The sequence below is a fragment of the Nannobrachium achirus genome, assembly GCF_963921795.1.
Source record: "Nannobrachium achirus genome assembly, chromosome: 10".
Lineage (NCBI taxonomy): Eukaryota > Metazoa > Chordata > Actinopteri > Myctophiformes > Myctophidae > Nannobrachium > Nannobrachium achirus.
In genome coordinates, this window is record NC_137819.1 from 11,625,760 (window position 1) to 11,644,884 (window position 19,125).

General features: G+C 40.9%; 1 pseudogene across 1 annotated transcript in view; it reads left to right on the forward strand.

The window, feature by feature from the left end:
- The first annotated feature begins 864 nt into the window (after positions 1 to 864).
- The window catches only part of LOC308292813 (ankyrin repeat and IBR domain-containing protein 1-like), a 55,164-nt pseudogene continuing 36,903 nt past the window's right edge, over positions 865 to 19,125 (forward strand). The window contains exon 1 of the transcript in view: positions 865 to 900. The product of the transcript in view is annotated as an ankyrin repeat and IBR domain-containing protein 1-like (transcript). The remainder of the gene's footprint in view (positions 901 to 19,125) is intronic.

The following is a 19,125-nucleotide window of genomic DNA, read 5'->3' on the forward strand; positions in this document are numbered from 1 at the left end:
ATCACAGACATTAAGGTTGTTTAATAGCACTGATTTGTGGAAAAAAGAAGAAAAAGAAAACTGGAGTTAGCTGGTTTGGGCTGGAGAGCAGCGGCATGTAACTTTAACATGAGATCACTTTGTCATGTTATAGTGTTATACAGTATATTGTAGAGGAGGATTGACATACTGTGTGTGTGGAGGTCCAGGTTCACTGAAGAGAGGACCTTCTCCTCTAGACCGGTCACTCTTCATAGACAGACAGCTGGGTGTTGGAGACTCTGCTCTGTGACTTCTGGAATCAGAAACGTTTATACATTCATTATGTGAATGAAACAGACATTTTATTTGTGTGTAGTTTGAGAGACTATCACTTTTTGGGGGGGGTTTGGCTCTTCAATGCTGAAACAACAGCAACAAATATATATAGCAATAGAAACAGTGGTTACATAAAAAGATATTCCAGATAGATATGAAACTATCATTATTCAATAGAGTAGTGAACATTAAACTATAATTACATTATTCAATAGAGTAGTGAACATTAAACTATAATTACATTATTCAGTAAAATAGTGAGCATTAAACTATCATTCTGTGTGCACGCGTGTGCGTGTGTGTGTGTGCGTGTGTTTGTGTGTGTTTACAATAAAGAATGTTGATAGTTAATGTCTTGTGTCCATAATGTTTGTACAGAACCAGACTGGAAACAGAACCCATGTAAATGACATGTGACACCCATGTAAATGACTGTCCAAAATGACATGACAATAAGTAGAACAGAGCGCATATCTCCACCAGGCCGGGTTGGCTACAGTTTCAGTCTTTGACCGATGGTTCAAGACTCATAGGCCAAAATGTAAAGCGGGCTGGTATAGAGCAAAGATGGACGCCACAGAGCTAATGGAGGAGAGGGACACAGTGTGACTAGACCCAGCAGGTGCCACCATCGTCCAGCACTTAGACACCACTAAACCTCCAGTTGCACGCCTATGACACTCCACCCCAGCTCCAGTTTTGTGTTTGTGAACAAGAGTGACAGTGAGTCCACGACGATCTGTTACAAAGTTAAGGAGTACTTGGCCCCCAAAATAAGTTTGTTTCCATCTCTTGTGGTAAAGCCTTTTATCACAGTGATAAGTTAAAAGTACACATGAGAACGCGGTAACATGTCATTAGGTCGAACACCCTTTGGATCGACCACCAAACTCTAACCCAAACCCTAATCCTAACCTCAGTAAAACTATGCCTAACTCTAACCCTAACCCTAAACCTAACCTCAGTAACCGTGACGCGGGTGATTATCTAACCTGCCGACGCTGTTCGACCCAACGGGAGTTCGACCTATGGGGCAGTCCCCTGAGAACGCATACAGGGGAAAGCCTTTTACTTGTACAGTTTTGGGTAAAGGGTGTAATCAGTTTGCAGTATGCGGCTTGTCCGCAGTGTGCACAAGAAATGTGGCTCTTCCAGCCCCAGTTTTGGCCGAAACGCTTTTTAGTTTTACTATTTTCATTGGTTCAATTTGTTTTCACCAAATCACAGACATGAAGGTTGTTTAATAGCACTGATTTGTGGAAAAAAGAAGAAAAATAAAACTGGAGTTAGCTGGTTTGGGCCGGACAGCAGCGGCATGTAACTTTAGTATGAGATCACTTTGTCATGTTATAGTGTTATACAGTATATTATAGAGGAGGATTGACATACTGTGTGTGTGGAGGTCCAGGTTCACTGAAGAGAGGACCTACTCCTCTAGACCGGTCACTCTTCATAGACAGACAGCTGGGTGTTGGAGACTCTGCTCTGTGACTTCTGGAATCATACAAATGTTTATACATTTATCATGTGAATGAAACAATTTTTAGTATGAGAGACTATCACTTTTTGGGGGGTTTTGGATCTTCAATGCTGAAACAACAGCAAAAACTAAAAGAAAATAGCAATAGATACAGTGGTTACATAGATTGATATTCCAGATAGATATGAAACTATCATTACATGTTCAATATAGTAGTGAACATTAAACCATAATTACATCATTCAATAGTGTAGTGAACATTAAATCATAATTACATTACTCAATAGAGTAGTGAACATTAAATCATAATTACATTACTCAATAGAGTAGTGATATTAAATCATAATTACATTACTCAATAGAGTAGTGAACATTAAACCATAAGGCCTAACAAAAAATAACTTTGGTTTCCGGTTGGCTGTCATTTTAGGGCTGAGTAGGTAGGGAATTTATTTTCTACCACTTTTTCGAGTCACGTGTTCAAATACTGGATTCTGATTGGCTAAATTCCGGAGGTTATGAGAGAACTACTGCCGCAAAGTTTTGTGAGGACTTGTCCGAGATCAATGAGCCTCAGTGTACATCCGGGGACTTCAGGAGGTAGTCGGAACACCTTTCCCCCAACCAACAAATGACCGTGGCAACGGTCCTATGTTCACTAACGTGCATGCTATAGTCGCCGATTAATTTGGATCCAATGCAATCCGCCAACTTTAAAGCCCCTTTTCTCTGAACCTATGCCTTTCTGGAAGCGAACAGCCTCTATTTACGGCCGGAACGGTACTTCTAACTGACGTTAGCTTAGCTGTAAGCTAGACGCATGGATTAGTATGGAGTTGGCGCCATCTGTTGGTGAGTAGAAGATGTTGTTGGTGGAACTATCTGCTGTCTCGCGGAAGTTTTATAGGCAATAATGATTGTAACTTAAGATCCTTGCAAGTTACAACTATGTGTTTTCTTTCATGTATAAGGGAAAAAGTGGTAGAAAAGCTATTTACCACTCGGGGTCAGACATTATGCTCTGATAATGTCCTGTGTTAGGGTGTTATCGACCCTAACACAGGACATTATCAGAGCATAATGTCCTCTCACTCGGGGTAAATTGCTTACTTATTTTTTATTTTTTTGTGGGCATGATGGGTAGCAAGGAATTATATTTTATTTCCTCATGGGAAGGATGGGTAGGTATTTTCTTTTTTTTTTCCCTATGGCAATGATCGATATGCTTCTTTTTTAATATAGGCCTATTCTGTTTTCCTGAGTTACCAATTTCTAAATCATTAAATGGTTCATGTACATTGCACTTACAAAATAGTGTCTGAAAACAACAAACAATAAACAATTGAAAACTTTGAATAGAATGTCCACACACTGGTTGAAAACGTTTGCAGACATAATTAAGGAGGTGAAACAGTGCCGATGTCAGTTTTCATCTGCAGCAGGGAGACACGACCGAGCGGATACATGGACCCACATTTAGCCCTGACTGAGGGGCAGATGCATGAGACGACGAAGGCTCCGATTCCGAGGCTTCCTCCTCGCATCTCAGGGCTAAATATTTAAAGTCGAACATGGCCAAAACAGACCCAGCCTGAGAGGCTAGAGGCTCGGTGGGCGTAGAGAGTATGTCGACTGAGATGTGGGTCCATGTATCCGCTCGGTCGTGTCTCCCTGCTGCAGATGAAAAATGACATCGGCACTGTTTCACCTCCTTAATTATGTCTGCAAACGTTTTAGTAGTCAATCGAATTATTTTAGGAGGTGGTTTGCACGGGCAGACGACAGACACTGTACACAGGTCCATGGCTGGAGGAGGACATGCATGTGCTGCTGTTGTTGTGCGCCGCCGTCTCCTCGCGATGATGCAATGACGCATGAATAATAAAACAAAACATTTGCGCACATGATATTTTAGACAAAAGAAAACTTTGATTAAACTTCACAAATGTGGTCGCACCAAATATATTTTTTGTAAGACCTTTTTGATCGACTCGGTCGGATTTTGACTTAATTTTATTTATTTTTTTATTTTCACTCCAAATGCCAATAAAATCATCTGGGTCGCACGTATTTAATAGGGTCGGTCGCCAACCGGAAACCAACATATTATTTTGTTAGGCCTAATTCCATTATTCAGCAAAATAGTGAACATTAAACTATTCACCAGCAAACACTATGCAGGAAAATACTAGCCTATCTACCGTACAAGCTCACAACAGCATCAAACACATGCGCGCGCGTGTGATGTGGTGTTGTGTTTGTAAATGTTTACAATAAAGGATGCTGATAGTTAATGTCTTGTGTCCATAATGTTTGTACAGAACCAGACTGGGAACAGAACCCATGTAAATGACATATGACACCATGACTGTCCAAAATGACATGAGAATAAGTAGAACAGAGAGCATATCTCCACCAGGCCGGGTTGGCTACAGTTTCAGTCTTTGATCGATAGTTCAATACTTATAGGCCAAAGATATATAAACATAATGCAGGGACTGGCTTCCTTGGCCTATTGGCAGTGTGCACGAGACATTTGACTCTTCCAGTTCTCGTGGACTTAGAAGGTTTTGGCCGAAACGCTTTACTATTTTCATTGGTTCAATAATTTTTATAACCAAAACACAGACATGAAGGTTTTTTAATAGCACTGATTTGTGGAAAAAGGAAGAAAAGAAAAAGAAAACTGGAGTTAGCTGGTTTAGGCCAGAAAGCGACGACATGAGATCGCTTTGTCATGTTATAGTGTTATACAGTATAATTTGTAGAGGAGGATTGACATACTGTGTGTGTGGAGGTCCAAGTTCACTGAAGAGAGGACCTTCTCCTTTAGACCAGTCACTCTTCATAGACACACAGCTGGGTGTTGGAGACTCTGCTCTGTGGATGTGATGTTTGTCAGCTTCCTCCTTCTTGCTCTCCATGTTGTTCTTTATTAAACCTGTCAATAAAATAGATCAGAAAACAGATCATGCTATTGATGCATGGCATTAACCATCAGCATATTTTACTGTAGCCTTTCAGCCATTTGCCCTGTGCCTTTACGCACGCACGCACGCACGCACGCACGCACGCACACACACACACACACACACACACACACACACACACACACACACACACACACACACACACACACACACACACACACACGCTATGAGGCAACAACATCACCAATATAATGCTGAGACTACAGTAGATGCAGATGCATGCAGTTGCTCTTGTCATCCAGTAGGGGTCCTACTGGATCACAGAGTAGAAGAGCAGGGAGACAGCTGTTGTAAACAACAGAACTAACAGCGGTGGTCTCACTGGTCTGAGATAGTTGGAATAGTTCTATCGTGTTAATAATACTATTAATCAAAATACTCCACCATGGTTAAAATAATGTTTTATTCACTAAACTAAGTTGGCTGCAGCTTTGAGATGTCGATAGGTTCAACAGTTCCTTTAATAAAATAGGCTTATTAATTATTTTCATGGTCGGATTATTTTGTTTGTAGCCTAAAACTTTTCTTTTTAAAATACCAAATTCACAAACACTAAAATACTCAAAGTAAACCACACCCTGCTGACAACTACACATCTCCTCCTAAATCACGTGGTTTACAGTAAACTGGTGAAGTAGTTCCACCAGAGGCGGGGATAAAGTCTCTTTGCATGTTGTAGATCCGGTCTGGAACGGAAACACTGCATGTATGCATGTGTGAGTGCGTGTAGTATATTCAGGGGTTCTGACTTGTCCACGTTCTCTCCAGCAGTGATGTGTGGCGACACAAATAGGCGGCAGACAAATAGTCCTCTTTTCACTCGTCAAAGACAGAGCTGGGTTTATTACACATAACAAGTTATACAAAGGTTGCAGTCAGCTCCCGGGCTGATTGATCAAGGATCGATGTGTGGACTCACGACGTTGAGACAAAAAGCAATGGTCCTCTCTGCCTGACCCCTCTTATACTGCCAGTCTAATGAGTGTCTTCTCACATGCATGTTCGCCGTGCATGTTGTATGTGCGCTACTACCAGCGCCGCAGAGTCTGGAAAATGTGTACATTAATGCAATTTATGTGACATGGGTCCTTCAGAAAATGTACATATATGGAAATGGTGGCCTGTGAGATGAGGCCAGATGTTCATCCGATGAGCCTGGTTCATCAGGCAGTGTCAGTTTTACGTGCATCTTTACGTGCGTGCCCGTGCGTGGGCTAAGCGTGTGTATATGGTGTCTTCAGTCTGATTTCCACGCACGCCTCCCGATGTGTGAGCACTCGGTGTCTAAACAATTTGGAAAGCTGAGAGTCTATTCGAGACCCAGACTCCTTTTAAGGTCCTGAGATAGGCAGCTGTGTGAAAGGAGGTAATGTGTAGGATGTACAGTACGTACAGAATGTCCTCCTTGAGTGTACCAACACACTCTCATATCCATAATAATGTATGATAATATTCTGCATGCGCAAAAGGCCGGATACAGTAGGCGGGCTCTAGACCGGATCACACTGTTAACTCACAATGGAAACCAACAAGGTTTATAAAGATCGCAGAGTCGAAATCTGCCACAGGTTAATTTACCTAACCGTCATAAAATGTCATCGTTATACCTAATCCACGTGTCATTTAGCATTAAAACATAGAGATCATTATGTTTGGAATGCTCTGTTATGTCCTGCTCTGTCTATGTTGGTGACATGAAGAGAGAGAGCAAATAAACTAAACACAATTAAACTACACAGAGAGAGGTATTAGGCCTAATATTATTTTGTAGTAGGCAAGAAACTGTTTTAGAAACTGCTTCTCGTTCTGAGTAAAACTAAGTGGTTGTAGTAGTGATATTAAAACAACACTAACTTTACGTTAAGTTTTAGCTCTTATTTTTTTGTTTTGTAATCCCACTATGTCCAGAAGTTCAGTTATTGTGTCTTGATCAAAATGGTTGCCTGCCTCACGCACTGTTTCTTTTACTGTACACCTTGTCGCCCCGCCTCCTCCACAGGTAAGGCACTGAAACAAGTGTACCTGCCAACTCTCCTGCTCACTGATGCAGACACAGCCATTAGGCTTGCATCCTTCTAGCTGTGACTGAGGTAGCCTGGGATCGCTTCCAATTTCAGGCTTTTGATCCGGTCAGGAGTGGATGGCGTCCTATGTCATTTTGTAGTAAAAACGGACTACACTTTGGCTGGAAACACCAAACCAGAAACAGTTTTAACCCAGTTAGCACATGCGCAAGTAGTTAGTGCATGCAGTAGTGTTTTGGGTTAAAACTCATTCCGGTTTGGTAGTTCCAGCCAAAGTGTAATCCGTTTTGACTACAAAATGATGTGGGATGCCATCCAGTCTAGACCGGATCAACCGTCCTGTTTAGTAAACGAATACCAGGCTTGACGCGAGGTTAGCTGTGAGGTAACAGCGCTACCAACTGCACCACCATGCCCCCTTCTGTCAATTGCATTATAGGGGGAAAGATCATAAGTAGGCCTATATAAGTAACAGCTGCCAATTATGGCAGAGACAGCACAATACTTCTTTTTGACTCTTTTTTGGGGCATCCCAAGTTATTGAAACCCTCTAACAACCAGCCTGTGTGTGTAATGTCCAAGGCTGCCAAATATAAAAACAAATAGTCTGCTGCTCTGAGATGATAGGCCTATGTATGTAGAAGTGGTTGGTATTTAATGACTGTGGTCATAAAAGCTTCCTCTCAAGCTAGGGTCAAAGGTGCAGGCTGGCTCTAATACAGTTACTTATTACTTCTCTCTCTCACACACACACACACACACACACACACACACACACACACACACACACACACACACACACACACACACACACACACACCCCAGGTCAATGTTCAACCACATTGTGTGGCTGGTAAGATATGACACCATGTTAGCCTCTGGATCCAGGCATTACTCACCTGGCCGGATTCACGAAGGGTCTGAGTCACGTAGGCTCTAATGTAGCCTGACAGCATGTCGTGGGTTTGAGTCCTTTGCTGTGTGTCTCTCTCCGTCTCTCTCACTCTCCCTCTTTCCTGTCTGTCTCCACTGAAAATTATCAATAGAAAAACAAAATGTTTCCCCCTTCTTTCTCCACCAAATCTCTTTGCCAAAAATAGCCAATCTACAAGTTCACAATGCGTCACAATGCCACACGTTTCCTCTCCAGAATGGTGTCTTTATTAACATTATTAAAGGGATGGTTCACCCCCAAAAAATACTTTAGATTACTCACCTCATGGAGATTTTAATTCATTTGTCTTGTTTTTGTTGCATTTGATGACCAGCAGTACGTGGTTCCATATGGAGACACAAAAAGCCTGCGACAAAAACATAGCAATCAATCGATGTCATTTTGTGATTTAACTATTCCTTTAACACCAGACATAGTGTAGTGTTTAAAATCACTTACGCTGCAATCTTTATGCTTTGATCCGTTTGACGTGGCAAAACAAAATGGAGTCCAGTCTCTTCGAGTGAAGGTGAATCAACTCACTAACAGTTGTGTTGTTCTCAAACATAGAGTTATGATATATCTAGAGTACGGACTGCCCCGCCCCATTATGAAACAATGTGGTACATTGACCTGCAGCCATATCACTCTCTCTCTCTCTCTCACACACACACACACACACACACACACACACACACACACACACACACACACACACACACACACACACACACACACACACACACACACACACACACACACACACCTCTCTGCAGGCATGCAAACAGCACAGAGTGCATTGAGTACCAAACACCTTTAGCAGAGTGTTATACACTAGAGTGAATCAGTACAAACCTATACGCTCACTACTGACTCTGAGGCTTTCAGCTATCAGGAAGAAATCAAAAATAAAATACATTGAGAAGACATATTTGCATATTATAACAACCACACCTGGGGTTCTATTAGAGTAATGTTAACTCCATAGACACATACAAAACATATTATAACCACACCTGGGGGTCTATTAGAGTAATGTTAACTCCATAGACACATACAAAACATATTGTAACCACACCTTGGGGTCTATTAGAGTAATGTTAACTCCATAGACATATGGACATATGGTCCCTGGACCCCAGTTTGAGAAGCACTGCACTGAGCTCATTTCATAGGTTTATTAAAAGTGTGAGCCATCCTTTCTTTACGTTTCCAGGAATATTATGATTAATTACAGAAGAAAATGAACTTTTACACAGTATTATTGACAGTCACTGACCTTACAGGTCCTGTACAGTAGGCCTACGTACGTTCGTTCAATCAATCAATCAATCAATCAATCAATCAATCAATCAATCAATCAATCAATCAATCAATGATAGCCTTTCTTGATCCAAGGCTATTAGTTTAAAGTATGATATTCATGGCAGGTCTACTACATTATAATTCATTGTATATTAGTTTACATAAAGTGTGATATTCAGGTCTACTATTGTAATTCGTTGTATATTAGTTTACATAAAGTGTGATATTCAGGTCTACTACATTATAATTCATTGTAGTATTAGTTTACATAAAATGTGATATTCAGGTCTACTATATTATAATTCATTGGGAGTTTGTTTGTGTTTGGTTAAAATAATGTTTCCAGTTTGTTTATGATCTAAAGCAGCATTTCTGCTAGGTCTACTTCTGCGGGGAACTCCGGGGCAGTGCACTGTGTTTCAACCCGGACAAGATAGAGGGGAGGACGGGAAGCGTTTCCGTCCCTCTCTCTCGTCCGGGTTGAAACACAGCGTAAACAGAGTAGAGAGCGAACGAACACTGAGTTACACTCTTAAAAATGTTGGGTCAAATGTTCAACCCTTTTGCTGGGTTGACACTGTTGGGTCAAAGGTTGGGTCAGTTTGACCAAACATTGGATTAAAAATACTTAAAATTAGTAAACCATCTGTTGGGCTATGGATGGCCCGCCCACATGCGGATAAAATGCATTGAGTTCATAACCCAAGTGTTGGTATAGGCTTTTGAATTCGAGTTTACCCAACACATGGTTCACTGCATTGCACCAACTTGGGTTAAAATAGACCCGCCCTCTCTGTCTATCAACACATTGGTTTGTGAATTGCACCACTATTGGGTTAAACTAAGTGGGTGGGCAGTTACCCAGCATGCAACTGTGCTCCCATACAGATATTTTTTACAAACTTTTCCATTATTTTATGGTTTTAGATAGAGAAAACAACATTGTATTGTAGATGATCGCAGTGGATGTAGCCCAGTCATAATCCCTAATTAAAAAATATATAAAAAAACATAGTTGCTTACAGAAACAGAAACCATGACTAAGATGGTCCAGACTGACACATACAAACAGGTTTGCTGTTCTTTTAATGTGAAGCACCACATAATCTGTTGTGTTCAAAGTTGTGATATATTGCCACGACTAAATGCATAATTTACTCTACATGCATTCTTCCTTGAGTAGATTATGCATGAAAAATGTCATTGAAGAAAATGTTGTAAAAAAAAAAAATGAATAGCTTTAATGTGAATGGGCGTACAATATCAACAACAAGGTCACTTTTAAGCCATTTTTGGGTGTTAGATTCCAACCCATCAGCAGTATCACATTAACCCAACAGCAAAGTCACTTTTGACCCATTACTTGGTTATACAATCCCAACCCAACATGCTGGGTCACAGCCTTAACCCAACCCTGTTGGTCTGCAATAACCCATGTTGGGCTGGTCCAAAACAGTGTTACGTGTTGGGTTACATAAATAACCAACTTGGGTTGTTTTTGACCCAACAATTTTAAGAGTGTATAAATACAACAATAGAGCTTTTCACTGAGTTATAAATACAATGATAGAGCTTTTCACTGTGTTATAAATACAATGATAGAGCTTTTCACTGTGTTATAAATACAATAATAGAGCTTTTCACTGTGTTATAAATACAATAATAGAGCTTTTCACTGAGTTATAAATACAATAATAGAGCTTTTCACTCACAAAGCTTTGTGGAGGAGAGAGAGTCGTTGCACAACAGTCTGTGGAAAGAGAGTGAAAGTGTGTTTTCTACCAGGAGACATTCTGGGAGAAGGTAATGTTGTTTTTGTTGTTTTATTTTCCTTTTTGTTGTTGTCGTATAATTATGCACTGACAATATAATATTATATCAGCACTGAAAAGACACTTAGAGGAGGCTGCTGCTCGAAACTGCTGAATGAAGACAAAGCCTATCCTTACCTCCACACAACTTTCTATTGTAGGCTGATATGAGTTAAAAAAAAAGAAAAGAAGAAAGGATCTCAATGGAAACAAGCCATAGTTTTTTTTTAAGGTGTATCCTTTTAGTTGACCTTGTACCAGTGAACAGAACTGTACCTTTTCTTATGCAAACCTCTAATGAAACACATCTTAAAAATATATAGTTAAGACAGTAGTGAAATTAGCAGATCTACAAGCTCACAAAGCGTCGCTTCGCTCCACTTTGTGAGCTTGTAGATCGGCTATTTTCACTAGTATGGGTCCTGGGAAAACGTCTAATGTTTCTTTTGGGTCTTGAGCTGAAAGGTTTGGAAACCACTGCTGTTTAAGTTATATGTTTTGGTTAAAAGGACAAACAACCACTTTTTACTGTCATGAAACTGTACCTTTTCCTATCCAAAACCTCTAATAAATACCCCAATCAATCAATCAATCAATCAATCAATCAATCAATCAATCAATCAATCAATCAATCAATCAGCCCAGGCGAGTTTCTTTCTGGCGACTCTTCACTGTCCCAGCCGACACCAGCCCAAAACCCAGGCAGAGTCTGGGGACCATCCTGTCCTTAAATACAACCCCACTCACACTAACTAACTGAGAACTAATTAACTAACAGCAAACACAACCTTATATGGTCCTTTTCCTTTCTGTAGCAATGTGTTTCTGGAGGGAGACCGGAGACTTCAGACATGAAGGCAATTACTATCTGAATAGAGAGATAAAAATACTTTAATGCTGCAGAGATTAATCCTAGAATGGCCTTTCCTCTGGCGCCATCTTTTGGCCAAACTCTCCACTTGGACACAAGATGTGTCAAAATGTAATGGACAGATTGTCATGAAACTTGATCAGTGCATTCATGCTTCCTGGAAAGATTAACCCTAACCAAGTGTTCCAATGACCTTGATCTTCTAGCGCCACCATCTGGTGCAAATAAACAGGGGCTGCTCGATTATGGCAAAAAAAGACAATTATTTTTGGTCAATATGATTATTTATGCCTTGAAATCAAAGTGTTGACAAACACATGGAGTGGTTTTATATCTTTCTTGTTGACCAAAAGGCTCTCTTTCCATCATCTTGGCTCAGATCAGAACTAAACATCTCACAGTCTGACTGAGATGGAGTTTGTCTTTCTAGGTTTTTAGTGAGTGAAAAATGTTCACTCTGAAAATGCACAGATGTAAAATAATGATCTTTTCAGCCCTACTTTGATCACTCCTCTCACCCAGGTCAACAAAGGCTGCTTACAGTATGTGATCAAATACCATCTCTCATCCCCACTTGTTAGTTTGAGGATATATTTTGGATCACAGCCCAGTTTTTGAAGCGGTGAAAACCGCTCCCAATGAATGGCTTTGTGTGTATCACGCCCTTATATGGTCATTTCAGTCCAGAATGAACAGGCTTTTTCAAAAACAGAATGTCCGTTTAATTACCATATATGGTGATCTCAGTCCAGAATGAACAGGGTTTTTCAAAAACGCAAAGTATATTACCTCATGTCCATATATGGTCACTCCAGGCCAGAATGAACAGGTTTTTCCTGTCCCGTACGTGCAAAATATCAGTCCAGAATGAATAGGATTTTTCAAAAACAGAATGTCCGTTTAATTACCATATATGGTGATCTCAGTCCAGAATGAACAGGGTTTTTCAAAAACACAATGTATGTTACCTCATGTCCATATATGGTCACTCCAGGCCAGAATGAACAGGTTTTTCCTGTCCCGTACGTGCAAAATATCAGTCCAGAATGAATAGGCTTTTTCAAAAAGCAAAATGTGTGTCCCATGACCATATATGGTCATTTCAGTTCAGAATGAATAGGCTTTATCTGTCCTGAATATGTGTGTGGTGTCCCTCCCGGTCAGATGAATGGATACTTTGAGGATTGGTCAAGCTTCACATGATAATTTGGCCTTCAGGTTTTATCTGTCTTGTACAAGTACATGCAATAGGTCTCACCTATTGCAGCAATGACAAATAGCCGCATAAGAGCAAAAGCAAAGGCACAATAAGAATATACAGATGCTAACAGAATGGTAAAAAGGAGCATTAAGGCAGACAAGAGTAAATACATTGAAAATCTAGCAGAAGTTGAAAAATGTGGTAGGCCACAAAGATAACAGAAACTGAAATAATTATAGAGGGATGCAGTTGACAAACAACTAAGAGACCAGCAAGCAGGATTTTTTATATATTTTCTTAAAACCTATTATACCGGCTGTCATACCGGCTCTCCAGACAATTCTATACTAAGATTCACCGCTTCACTTCGAACCGAGGTTTGATTTTTGAACTACAATTGGTTGTATCCTATGCTTCCTCTGTTTTACATTAATCCATTTCTAAAACACATGACAAATCAAAGTGTGTTCGGACCTACAGTAAAGGGTGGGGGGTATAACTATTGGTGGGGTTGGTCATAGAAGGAAGCTTGGTTGCAGAAACATTGAAAGCAGATTGGCTACTTTCATCATATTCACTTTAGACCAGGGGTCTTCAACAGGGGGTCTGGGACCCCTAGGGGTCCTTAGAGTTACTACAGGGGGTCCTCCAAATCTTTGTGTGATAGAAACCTTTTTTCTCCTTTTTTATATTAACCACTTGAACCCTAAAGTCCATATTCTGAGAACTTTAGACAAAAATAGCAGATCTACAAGCTCACAATGCCTCACGCTGGGAGGAGCGTGAGGCATTGTGAGCTTGTAGATCGGCTATTTTCGGCAAAAGGTTTGGTGTAGAGGGGGGAAAAGAGCTGACTAAGTACAGAGTGAAAGTCAAGTTTATTAAGTATTGACGGTTCAAGTGGTTAAATATCTGAAAACACATTGACATGAATCCAAAATACACTGATGATTGTGCTGTCAAACAATTAAACTACATTTATATGGAATATGGGGGTCCCTGCCTCATCTCTCTCTCAGCTAAGGGGTCCTTGGCCTGAAAACTTTGAAGACCCCTGCTTTAGATCGTCATTTGCATATTCTTGACACGACTGTGAAGTCATTAAAGTCCTTGTTGAATTGCTTCATTTCAGAGCAGTGTGTGGAGTCCAGACTGCAGGTGAAGATGAACTCTCCAGACTCAGCCAGGGCCGTTTCTATTAAACAGGAGGAACCTGAAGATCAGCCACACTTCAGTAAGTTTAACCACTTGAACCCTAGCATCACTATGCAGGGGGAACATGTGCTGAAAGTAGTCCATCTACAAGCTCACAACTTGTTGAGTATTATGTTTTTAATATTGTTTCATAACTTCATGATGAAGTGAACCCATTGAGACTGTGTAACAACATTACTTGTATTTAGTTTAAAAATCATTCTTAAATATGACGTGGTGTTGACTCAAGCGGTGCCAACTAAGCGCTATGTTGCTTTTGTACTATTCACCATGGGCTGTTGAATATAGCATGTCTGTAGAAAATGGTAGAGGAGGACAGAGGAGATACAGGGCCTAACATTCTTTGACTTATTTTAGTTTTACAAAAAAAAGAAGAAAAAAACATTTTTAAATTGCTCAAATAACGGATGTACAAGCTCACAACACAGATCATCAGAGGCTGCTTACAGGGGACTGCCCATAAGTCTGAAGGTTCATTAGTCCGAATTTAGTTAGGGTTAATGAGGTTAGGGTTGGGGTTATGGTTAGGCATAGTATTCTTAACAGATTCATTTAGTTAGGTTTAATGAGGTTAGGGTTGGGGTTATGGTTAGGCATAGTATTCTTAACAGATTCGGACTAATGAACCAAATACCATCTCTCATCCCCACTTGTTAGTTCAGGGATATATTTTGGATCACAGCCGAGTTTTTGAACTACAATTGGTTGTATCCTATGCTTCCTCTGTTTTACATTAAACCCTTTGTAAAACACATGACACATCAAAGTACTGTCTATAGTAAAGGGTGGGGAGTATAATATAATTGTTGGTGAGGTGAGGTTGGCATAGAAGGAAGCATGTTTGTAGAAACATTAAACGCAGATTGGCTACTTTCACCTTATTCACTTTCAATTCAAACTTTATTCAAGACACTCACACTCACTCACTCACAGCAAAAAAAGAAGAAAAGAAAAAAACACCAAATAAACAAAGCATGAACAAACAAGGAGGACATAAAAGGCAGGACATTCATCCTTGTCTCTGCACATACAGGCTAGAGCTCCAGTGGCTCCATAGCTTAGATCAGGGGTTCCCAAACCTTTTGGTCTCAGGGCACCCCATAAATATCTTTTTTAATCCGAGGCACCCCTACATTATAATTTTCACTCCCAGCACCTTAAATTTATAGCATATCGTCGTTGTCGGGTGGCAACCTTGTATGTTCAAAACCGTTCGTTTTGTATTTATCATCTATAAAATGTACTAAACTAGTTAAAACAGCAGATCTACAAGCACACAACGCCTCGCATCGCAGGTCCTTCCTACATACACCTTCCATTCTAGGCTGAAACATAAAAAGGGCTTTATCTATGAATGAGATGCAAAGAACGCCAGGGAAGCAGAGTTCTGATTGTTTTCACGGAGACACTTTACCACGATGGTCGGCCCCGGTTTGGATTTTAGTTTCGCGAGCGTTTGTAAACAAATGGATTATCTTCCTCAATCGTCAGTGGACACTCACGTGCACACGCACGAAGCTTCCGAGGCTCCTCAAAATAAAGCGTGAGTGAACGGCGGCAGCAGCATCACCTTAGAATAGAACCCACTCCTTGCACATACTGTAGGTGCCATCCTATAACTACTAGGAGCAGTGAGCAGCAATTCTACATGGCTCGGGGGCGCTCAGGGTTAAGAGTCTTGCTCAGGGACACATTGACACATTGCTGGCCTGGAATCGTACCAGGGACATCCAGGAGCTCTGGCTGCCCAGGCGGCCTCACTGACCACTCTATTGCTGCTATGGCCGCCACTTATTGTTGATATACAGTATATACTTATCCAATAACAGTACAGTACGTAAGCCAGTGTTTTTCAAACTTTTTGTGTCCATAGTTTTGTACACATTGCAATGATAATGTGTGTAACCACAAACAATGTCCGTCGACCACTCTTTTTCACTGAGGAAAACTAAATAAGAACTAAGCTATGATACTGGTGGGACAACACAGTCACATGGGTCATCTCTCTACTCAATGGTTGCGTCTCAAGTTGCTAATCTCACTGCTAAACAATGACCTGCGTGTGGCGCGGCTCAGGAAGTCCTGGCCTGGATATCCTCTGGCTGCAACGGAAGCCCACAACCCCTTGTTGCCTTCCAGACAGACTGACTAAATGGTAAACACTGTCCCTTGTTGCCTGGCTTCCAGACTGACTAAATGGTAAACACTGTCCCTTGTTGCCTGGCTTCCAGACTGACTACCGATAAATGGTAAACATTGTCCCTGACTGTCGATGGTTTTTGAGATTGCACTGGCATTGTTCCATTCCTTCTGTGTAGGGATGGGACGATATGAAAATGTCATATCACGATTATTGTGACAAAAGAAATCGCGATTTACGATATTATCGCGATAATCAAAAACCATTATCCTGGGGCCAAACATTTGCCAAAAAATAGCCGATCTACAAGCTCACAACACGTCGCAACGCGACGAGTTGTGAGCTTGTAGATCGGCAATTTTTTGGCAAAGACATTTGATAGAGAGTGAAAAAAAGACTGTATCAAGTACGTATATTATAAATACCTTTTACCAATTCTAGAGGGTTTAAGAAGTGGTACGGGATATGCAGCTCTGCAAATAAAAGGTGATTTGATCCCAGTGGATCAATGGACGATATCACAATAAATGAAATCTCCACGATACGATTATAGTGAGTTTTCTTTTATCACGATAAACGATAATATTGCGTATCTTCCCATCCCTATGTTGCACTGCGCCTTGGCCCACCTATACCACCTTCTCTCAATCAGTGGTGTAAAGTAGCTAAATACATTTACGCAAGTACTGTATCTAATCTTACAATAAATGCGACAAATCTCTGCGTGCTTGCGTTCGTGCGTGCGTGTGTGCGTGTATGTATGTAATCCGCGTATCTCGAGAACTGTTTGTTCCACCGGCTTCGGATTCGGCACGTGCATTCCCTGCGGCGGCGCAGAGTGCAGTGCCCGGCCTTGTCCCAACACAAGTTTTCCAGAACGGGCGCAAAACGTTCGGAATCTCCGTATGCGGAGGTGCGTGTTGACATCAGGCTGTTCCAGCACAAGCTCTGACTCATTGTGACATCACTTCATAAAAGGCTCTGACATTACTGGTGTATTGCCAATTCTCAGTATACTTTTACTTCTACTCCACTACACCTCAGAGGCAAATATTGCACTTTTACTTCCGCTACAGTTTTTTTTTTATAACATTTGTTACTGGTTACTTGTAAATAAGAACAATGATTATTATTAGAAAACATACGTTGACCACTTCAGCCCTATATACAGTACTGTTCATTTCCTCCATTTGAAAATAGCAGATCTACAAGATCATTTGAAGACTTTTTCCACCACTGCTCGCAATAATGTTTTCCTTCTCTCTCTCTCTCTCTCTCTCTCTCTCTCTCTCTCTCTCTCTCTCTCTCTCTCTCTCTCTCTCTATGTCTCTCTCTCTCTCTCTCTCTCACTCTCTCTCTCTATGTCTCTCTCTAAGTCCTTGTTGAATTGCTTCATTTCAGAGCAGTGTGTGGAGTCCAGACTGCAGGTGAAGATGAACTCTCCAGACTCAGCCAGGGCCGTTTCTATTAAACAGGAGGAACCTGAAGATCAGCCACACTTCAGTAAGTTTAACCACTTGAACCCTAGCATCGCTATGCAGGGGGAACATGTGCTGAAAGTAGTCCATCTACAAGCTCACAACTTGTTGAGTATTATGTTTTTAATATTGTTTCATAACTTCATGATGAAGTGAACCCATTGAGACTGTGTAACAACATTACTTGTATTTAGTTTAAAAATCATTCTTAAACATGGCGTGGTGTTGACTCAAGCGGTGCCAACTAAGCGCTATGTTGCTTTTGTACTATTCACCATGGGCTGTTGAATATAGCATGTCTGTAGAAAATGGTAGAGGAGAACAGAGGAGATACAGGGCCTAACATTCTTTGACTTATTTTAGTTTTACAAAAAAAAAGAAGAAAAAAACATTTTTAAATTGCTCAAATAACGGATGTACAAGCTCACAACACAGATCATCAGAGGCTGCTTACAGGGGACTGCCCATAAGTCCGAAGGTTCATTAGTCCGAATTTAGTTAGGGTCAATGAGGTTAGGGTTGGGGTTATGGTTAGGCATAGTATTCTTAACAGATTCATTTAGTTAGGGTTAATGAGGTTAGGGTTAGGGTTGGGGTTATGGTTAGGCATAGTATTCTTAACAGATTCATTTAGTTAGGGTTAATGAGGTTAGGGTTAGGGTTGGGGTTATGGTTAGGCATAGTATTCTTAACAGATTCGGACTAATGAACCAATACCATCTCTCATCCCCACTTGTTAGTTTGGGGATATATTTTGGATCACAGCCGAGTTTTTGGAGCTGTGTGAAACACAGGCTCCCTATACGTGGCTGTGTGGGTCTGTGTGTGTGTGTGTCTGTGTGTCTGTGTGTGTGTGTGTGTGTGTGTAGCCTGACTTCGGCGCGTAACTAGTGCCGCACCATTTACACCAATCGCGCAATATATACATCAAAATGTGCGGCTCGGCCGGGAATGGTGTTCTATTACCTTTCGTTCCGATCCGCCTTACCATGCCGACGTAATCGGCAAAAAACGACGCTTAATTGTCCCCATTGACTTATAATGGGACAATGCAAGAAATCACTTTCAAGTATTTTTCTCTCGTAAACCATAGGAGCTACAGTTTCAAACCTCGGAGAGGAGATTCATAATGATTTTAAGAATGAATCGAAAAATAATTACATCACTCGGCCTCATGGTGGCGCTATAACGGCCCACTTTACGTTTTGCTCTTGAACCGTGGATCGGAAAATTAAAATTATTTTTTCCCTGGATTCCTTGGGTCAAGACGCATCTCCCCATATAGGCCACGCCCATTTGCGCCAGGATAGATTTTCCGCCATCTTGAATTTTCTCCAAAACACACTTTTTGCTCCTTTTCCTACATATTTTCTTCAAAT